This window comes from Capsicum annuum, chromosome 9 (genome assembly GCF_002878395.1).
Source record: "Capsicum annuum cultivar UCD-10X-F1 chromosome 9, UCD10Xv1.1, whole genome shotgun sequence".
Taxonomy (NCBI): domain Eukaryota; kingdom Viridiplantae; phylum Streptophyta; class Magnoliopsida; order Solanales; family Solanaceae; genus Capsicum; species Capsicum annuum.
Window position 1 is genome coordinate 153,734,728 of NC_061119.1, and position 8,603 is coordinate 153,743,330.

At 31.7% G+C, this 8,603-nt stretch overlaps 1 pseudogene; it reads left to right on the top strand.

Annotated features, from left to right (window-relative positions):
- Window positions 1-834: 834 nt before the first annotated feature.
- LOC107841375 lies at window positions 835-2,583 on the top strand (annotated as a pseudogene).
- The last annotated feature ends 6,020 nt before the right edge of the window (window positions 2,584-8,603 follow it).

Below are 8,603 nucleotides of genomic sequence, written 5' to 3' on the forward strand. Positions count from 1 at the left end.
GTCCTTGGGCCAGTAAAAAAGCACTTCACCGCAACCTAAGGGGTCATTATGTGAGTCTTTTCTTCTTATGCTCTCTTCTCACTCCAGTTATAGATAATGTAAGTAATTATAGAATGTTCAACGATGGCTGCTAAAGTAATAAGATAAACTACTTGATTGTACTCTTTCAAAACTTTTGTTTGCTAAAACGACCAGAAAAAAGTTACTACATGCTTAAAAAGAATCACAAAGACAGATAAGTTGTTGTAGTGTGAATGATTTGAAATTCTAGATAATATGTTGAAAGTTTGCATACTTTGAATCGATATGTCAATCTAAAGTAGAACCCTCTTTCTGGTTGTCGAAAGAGTACCTCTTCAATATAGTTTTCGGAAGGAGCGGATTTGGAGTATCATCAATCTTTGAGAACTTGCATCTTTAAGATTGAGAAAAAATAAACAAACAGTAGAAGAGTTGTTCACCCTATAATAGTTTCATCGTCTTTTAACAGGTGTTGACTATGCCGATGCTTGATCGATGGTTATTTCAGTTTTAGATGGTTACAATGTATGTATCTTTGGTTATGGACAAAGGCAAAACAATCACCATGAAGGGTACAACGGGAATAGGGGAGTCAATTATAGGACTCTCGAAGCATTATTTATAATCGCGAAGGAGACGAGTGAAACTTTCACCTATGACATATCTGTTATTGTACTTAAAGTCTACAATGAGAAGATCAGGGACATATTAGCTCCACCGACAACATCAAAAAGGTAAAGTTCTTCTCTTATGTTGTAGCTTTTTAAGTTTGGTGGATTTTGTTATACATAGGAGTTTTTGAAGGATAAGAAGATGGAAAGATACGAGCTTGTGAAGGATATAGGGTCTGAGAATTTTGGTATTGCCAGGCTCATGAGGCACAAGGAGACAAAAGTTCTTTTGGCTATGAAATACATTGAGAGAGGACACAAGGTTTGCATAATTACTGTCTTTTGTCACTAATCTGATATCTTGTAATTGTTTTAAATGTCTGATGCTCATTGTTTTGTATTGTTTATTGTGCTTTTCCCTAATTATTGGTTAAACATTCTTTAATTAACTAGGTTCCCTAGTCTTTTTTCTATATGCAATATTATATAAGGTTTTCATAGATTTGAGATATGCCACTTTTGTTGAATTGGTGAGAATGTAGCAAGGGAGATCATTAATCATAAATCACTTCGACATTCGAACATAATTTGTTTCAAGGAGGCAAGTGTGTTCATATAATTCACTATTTTGCAATGTCCTTTTTTTTCATGTTGCTTTCTTTTGAAAATGGAAAGGATAAGTCAAGGAATAACTTGCCTAATCTGTTGTTCATTTGTTTTGTGAGATATAGGTGGTATCGACTCCAACTCATCTTGCTATTGTCATGGAATATGCAGCTGGTGGTGAACTGTTTGAGCGCATCTGCAATGCAGGAAGGTTCAGTGAATACGAGATATAGTTAAAATTTTTAACTGTGTTAATAATCATTCTCGCATAAGCTTCTGGTGTAAAAAGGATTATGAAGGATAACAAATTGTGATGAATGATATATGTAATTTTATACGGCCACACTCATGGATCTTAGGAGCCTTGATTCCCTTTCTTTAATGCCTCTCTTATTTGGCTCTTGCGACTGTTATTTCAGGATAGATACTTTTTTTCAGCAGCTTATTTCAGGAGTCCACTACTGTCACAACCTGGTGACAAACTTATAAGAATTTACAAATAATTTTTATTTTAACTGTTCCATCTTTTAATTTAAGGTAGTTAGTCCTCATCCCTTATCAAACTTGGAGTAACTGGTAAAGTTGCTGCCATGTGACCAGGAGGTCACAGGTTCAAGCTTTGGAAATAGCCTCTAGCAGAAATACAAGGTAAGGCTATGTACAATACACCCTTGTAGTGGGGCTCTTCTCTAGGCACCGCGCATAGCAGTAACTTTAGTGCACCGGGATGCCCTTTGTTCTCATCCCACATCAAACTTCCATTGCCTTTGAAGCAAATATGTCATATACATTTGAAACTGGAGAATACCCTTCTTGATGGAAGTGCAGCTCCATGCTTAAAGATATGTGATTTTGGATACTCAAAGGTTTATGTGTTTTGCTGTTTTGTAGATATAGACTTATATTATGCCCATAGAAATTTCAATATGCTCATAGTTTTCTCCTGCAATTGCACTCGTCCCTGTTGCATTCAAGGCCAAAATCAACTGCTGGGACTCCAGCTCAAATTGCTCCAGAGGTCCTTTCCAGAAGGGAATATGAAGGCAAGGTATTGTTATGATTAATTATGTGAATTTTTACATTTGGTGGAGAGGCATTATGCAATTGATATTTCTCTGGCATTCATTTGTGTGGAGATGAATTTGCTACCATACGTGTCATTTATGGTATATAATAATAGTGTATCCTCTTATGGGTAGTTAGGAAATCACTATTACTGGTCGCTATGTACTTGTATAACTGGTTGCTCTACGATTTGTTGAATTTACAGCTGATGCTTCCATCGTTCCAGAAATTACATCTTTCTTTATTTGTTCTTCTTAATCATTTACTCTTTTACACTTAATAGTGTATGTTGTCTAACACTGAATATGAATAGCCCTATTGTATCCTTCGACAAAATTTTATTATCTGATTTGCTTAAAATTTTCAAATCAACTTTTGAATTTTTCATTTGTTGTTCAAACTTGGATTTTTATTTGTCCTTTTTAATAACTCATGTTGTTATATTGCTTTATAAATTTTTGCAGCAGACGAAGAAAGAGAAAATATAGAGACATTTCATATGAGCTCTACAGGATGGATCAGACGTAGCAAGCGATAGTAGATATAATTTTTTTTTTTGTCCAATTTTGAATGTTGATTTAATTTTGCCCGATGTTATCATTTTTTTCTTCATCAGATTTTTCAGTCGGCATCTTGAAATTACTTCTCTTTTTAATGATTCAAGCTAATTTATTTGAAGAATTAGATATTTTTCTTGAAAACAAGATTGAACCTTTTAGTTACTAATCAATCATATAACTTAACCAACTTATGGGTTGAGAGATGGATGCTGTCTATCTTAAGTCATATTTTTACATTGATGATGTTTATATTTCTTTATTACTATACATATTTTGTTGTTCTAAATTTAACTTAAGAGTTTAGTGTTCAAAATTTTAATCCAACGAGACTTTGCCGATAGTTTGGAACATTGTTCGTTCCGAGCTTTGAAGTTAAAAAAATATAAAATATATAGCGTTCAAAATTTTAATCCAACGAGACTTTACCGATAGTTTGGAGCATTGTTTGTTCGAGCTTTGAAGTTAAAAAAATGTAAAATATGTAACTAACATTCAAATTTATACTTACCATTAAATAGGTGTGCAATGACGTTGAATTTTATTTAAGGCTTTTACCACTATTTTGTGTGAATAGGTTATTAATATTGTAATTGTTCATTCGAGAAACATGAATGTGTTTAATTATGAAAGATAAAATACATTTTATAAAAATCAAGATATAAATTCAATAATATTTTGGTATTTTAACCGCACAAAGTGCGGGGATATTCACTAGTTTTAAAATATAAAAGAGTAATCTAAACATCTACCTACCTTCCAATTATAAAAAACTTAACACTATCATGAGATTTTGATAGAATCTTTCCATCTGTAGAGCTTGCTACATACGTCACTATCCAATAAGAAAAGATAATAAAATTTAACATGAAAGAAACAACAATAATTTGCATACAAACAAGCCTTTAGAAAGAAAACTGTATTTCTAGATGTCTTTAATATTGTGTAATATATAGTAGTTGTAACACATGTATTTTACAAGGGTTTCCAAAATAATTTATAGGTTGAATACATATACATGCCCTTGAATTTTTTGAATTTTTTCGTATTGACACTTCAATTAGATCATGTACATATTAAATTCTTTATCATTCACAAATCATGTCAATTAAGCACAATTACTGACATGATGCTGATATGGTATAACAAGTGTAATACACTCTCCACTAAGAGAGTGAGATGCCATAATTTACCAAAATTTCTTTTTCTTTTATAATTTTTTTTCTCATCAGTTGAGTAAAATTTTCAACATTAAAATTAAATTTTTGTAAAAAAATTCAACATAAAAAATTGATGTTGGTTAGTGAAAATTGATAACGGGATATGTAAAAATAGAGAAAAATGATTATTTTTCGGTGAAGTGAAAGGTGGTTTGAAGTTGGTTCCGCCAGCAGCTCGCTGAAAAATGGGTAGAGGCCATTGCGGGAGTTTTGGTGGTGGTTTAGTGGTGTTGGAGGGTGGCTGATTGTGTTGGAATGAATTTTCCAGCAAAATTTTCGCTGGAAAAAATCAGATATCACACTACAATTTAGATATCAACACTATAATTTTTTATGCCATCATGGAGCTTGATTACTCAAAAGCAAGAAATTTTTTTCTTCCTCTAATGATTATTGGGTGTTGTTTTGGTGGAAAATGGAGGAGTGAAGGAGACTTTTAATGGTGGAAGATTAGAGGAAAAAGACGGCAAAAAAATATTTTTTTTAAAAATTGTTATTGTTGCTTGTTGTATATGAGTATGTGTTATATTGTTACTCTTTTTCTTTCTTTAATGATTGTAGGGTGTTGTTTTGTTGAAAAAATAAGGGATTGAAAGTGAGGTTTAATGGTGGAAGAGTAAAGGGAGAAGAAGGTAAAAAAAATGAAATTATTCCTCCAAACATGCGGCGACTTTATTTGCTTGTTTACTTATAGTTATTCTATTTTTATTAATTTTGTTCTCTCTTTTTCTAAAACATTAAAATAGTAAATTTTGTAAAGATTTAATTAGGTATAATAATTTTATACCAAATATAGACACCAAAAGCACGGGGCCCAACATGAAAGCTATTATTTTTATGTCCACCTCAAATAATGAAATTAAAAAATAAAAATTTAAATAATTATTTTTCATGCGTTGGATAAACTGTTAAAAGATATTAGAGAAAATAATTTGATTAAGATGCACCTCTGTTTCATGAACAGAACTAATATGACGTCATTCCTCCAAAACAGAAATGATAGAAAGTAGTATACCGATAAAATTCACATGGAGAAAATTGAAGTAGAAAGAAAAAAAATTATCTGAGTGCAGCGAAAGAAAGATAATAATTGTTTACATAGTTATACATTAATGATTACGCTTCAAGTGCCTCAACTTTGAAGATTTTCATTCCTATCAAAACAATCATGATTTCACTTTGACTTGCTTTAAATGCTTGATCCTTTTTATAAAGAAATGTCATTATATTCGATTAGATTTTGAATAAGCAAGTCGGCGACCTCTTTCCTTATACTGGTTCAAGTCATTAATGTTCAATAAGCAACTGGACAAGTGGACCTTATAGAATATGTAAAGTAATTTGTGGTAATCGTGAAGTAATCTCCGTACAAAATCTCATAGTTCGAGAGAAGTTTAGATATTAGAAATTGACAATATTTGCTTTTAAATTAAGATGCAAAACGCTCACTTATGCAGAGAACAATCAATCCCGTCACACATTTTTCATGACTTTCATCTTTGACTCATATTAATTTTACTTTTTCTCATAATACTCAATATGTATCCTAAAAATGCATTTCCTGTCTCTCTCTCCAGAGTTTCTTGTCCTTTGAAGAATATGCCTCTGAAGATCAAGTAGGAACATGATACCTGAAGGGTGTTCAAGTAACAAAAATGGTAAAAGTATACTATTATTTAGAACTTGTTAGGGGGTTCAATTAACCAAAGTGGTGAAAATCTGCTATTGTTTTTTGTTTCTACTATTCAAGATTTCATTCGTTTCACAAAAATTTCAAACATAAGTTGGTCATCACCTGAGATATAGAGGTGCTTTTAAGTCAAGCAACGTCGAATAACTACAACAATTGAGAAGTTGAGGACTACCTTGAAAACTATATATTTAAATCATTAGATTAAGAATTTTGTGCTCATACCATATTGCAAAAAGAATTCTTCTCTTATAATTCACAAAATTATTTCACTCACTAAATAATAGAATTTTGGGATATGAAGTCTCTTATGCTACATGGAGTGAAATAATTATTTAGTTGGACTTTTATTGAACAAATAAAATAAAATGTGGTAAATCATGAACTGATCTCCATAAAAAACTCCATAATTTAAAAGATATTAAGATATTAACTGAACAACATTTGATTTTAAACGAAGACAGAAAATGCTTATTTATATAGCATTACTAATCATGCCACATATTTTTCATCGTCACTGAAAATTATAATTTTCAGACGACAATTCAACACACAATGTAGTTACAATTTATGATCCGAAGCAAAAGATATCTAGGACCATCAACAGGAACAAACGACTCATTGCTCCTTGAAAAGGAAACACAACTTCTAAGAATAACTTTTTGTTAAACAATTTAATATAAAGCACCAACATCACATAACAACAACATATTCAGTGTATTCTTACAAATTGGGATCTTTTAATAAAACTAATATGAAAAGAGCATGTTGGTAAAGTCCACTTTATTAAATGTAGCTCCACATGCTTTGGCTTGAAGATATTAAAATAAAATCTGTTGAAATTTCAATCAAAAAGAGCTAGTAATCGATCATAGTATGATGAGAAAAAAGAAAAAAATAATTATAGTTTACTTTTTCTCGGAGAAGTAGCAGCTGCGACATCTCTTTTCATAATGCAACCTAATTATGTATCAGTATAACCTTACTTGTACTTACGGAATATTTCCTGTTTTGGCATTTCTAAAAGCATAACACCCAATCAAATAAATCCAAACTAAACCAACAAGAGTTATAAGTAGAACAATATCAGCCCTTCGTCATTTTTCTTCAAATTAGCCAATAATCCACCTTTGTAAGAATCACAAGAGTAGCAAAGTTGTGTTTGGTTATTGTTTCAATTCAAGTAATCCATGTCTGCTACATTGTTAATTGGACTAATCCAATATGTTGGGTTCACAAATGTATGCCACATTGTGTTGGTGGCTTACAACACCCTGACTACAAAAAGAAACCAAAAAAGTATTAGAGAAAATAAATGTGAAAAATAATACTTCACATGTCACAAAATAAGTGTCGCTTTAGCTCATTTTATGTCTATTTAAAAAAAATAATAAATAGAGAGAAGTATCAATTACCAAGGGTCTTCTCTTAGGAAAGAAAAGTTTTTCTTTAAAAAGTTTTTCTATATAAATCTACAACAACAACATACCTAGTATATTTTCATCAAGTGGGGTCTTGAGAGGATAAGTGTACGCAGTCCATATTACTACCTCAGATGTGAGATAGAGAGACTATTTCCGATAGACCCTCGACTCAAAATTTTCTAATATAAATCTCTAACAAGATATTTACAATGACTCCTTATAGACACTGCAATGTATTTGAGGCATACTCATATACCATATATAGAGAAATCAATGAACTAATTCACTTCCTCTAAAGCATTTAATTGAAAATAAAAAACATTCTGCACCATTACCTAAATGTTTCCAAATTTCGACACCAAGTTATATATAGAGTACATGCCTACAGTCTTAAAGTCTGCAAATACACTAGTACCTAGCTGTCCTCTTTTAGCAAAGACTATCTTTTTAGTAGCAAAAGACTCTTTAATTTTTTTCCAACAGACCAAATGAATTTTTTCTATCATCAGAATTCCAAGTCCAAATAGCCAGCATTCGGCTGACCAAATATAGACAATAAAGTAAACCTACACATTTTGGCTTTAGATTTTGAACAGTAAAGTAAACCTGCATATATATTTAGCTTTAGATTTTGACAGACTTTGAATTTGCTTCATTGGCACCAACTCTTCCTAATTGGTGTACTCTAAGTCTCTAACTATGAAGAGAACCATCATCAGAATCTATGACAACTGCCTTCTGAACTTTCATGGTGCTAATTTCATAACTTTGTACATTTTGGATTCTAACTAAAACATCTCCATCATGTCCTGCAATAATTACATATAATCATTCTAACAACTAAACATATATGTAGATTATACCAAGTGTAACTGATTCCTGTGAATGAATTTAGTAAGAAAATTCATCAACTCATAGTGGGTAAAGGAGTGGTCAGATGAAAAATTTCCTTATGATCTTTGAGAGAGTCCACGCTGCACAGATCTTCAGCCAAAAAATACAGTTTCTTTCAGCAAAGATGCTTAAACAAATCACTTCTAAATTGCTCGAACTCTTTGCTTTTGGATCCGCACCCGTGTAGACATGATATGGATATGGGTGTGAGATCTGTATCGAATTTGGGGTCAATCGATTTTGAGTAGTTTTTATTGTAAATATAATCAGTGTCTCATCGATTAAAATGTAGAATACTACATAAAGAATATTATACTGAAGGAGCCTATTCTAACTTCAAGCGGTTAATATCGAAGAATCAAATTGTTTATAAATTCACTCTTTGTCAAGAGAAGTTGATTCAGGTGTACATTAAGGTGTTTGTAACATTGCCAAATCAGACGAAAGGTAGTTGTAACTCCCCCAAAGTAACACATCTTAACTGACGCTCTTAGTAAAAGAGAAGAGAACTTACT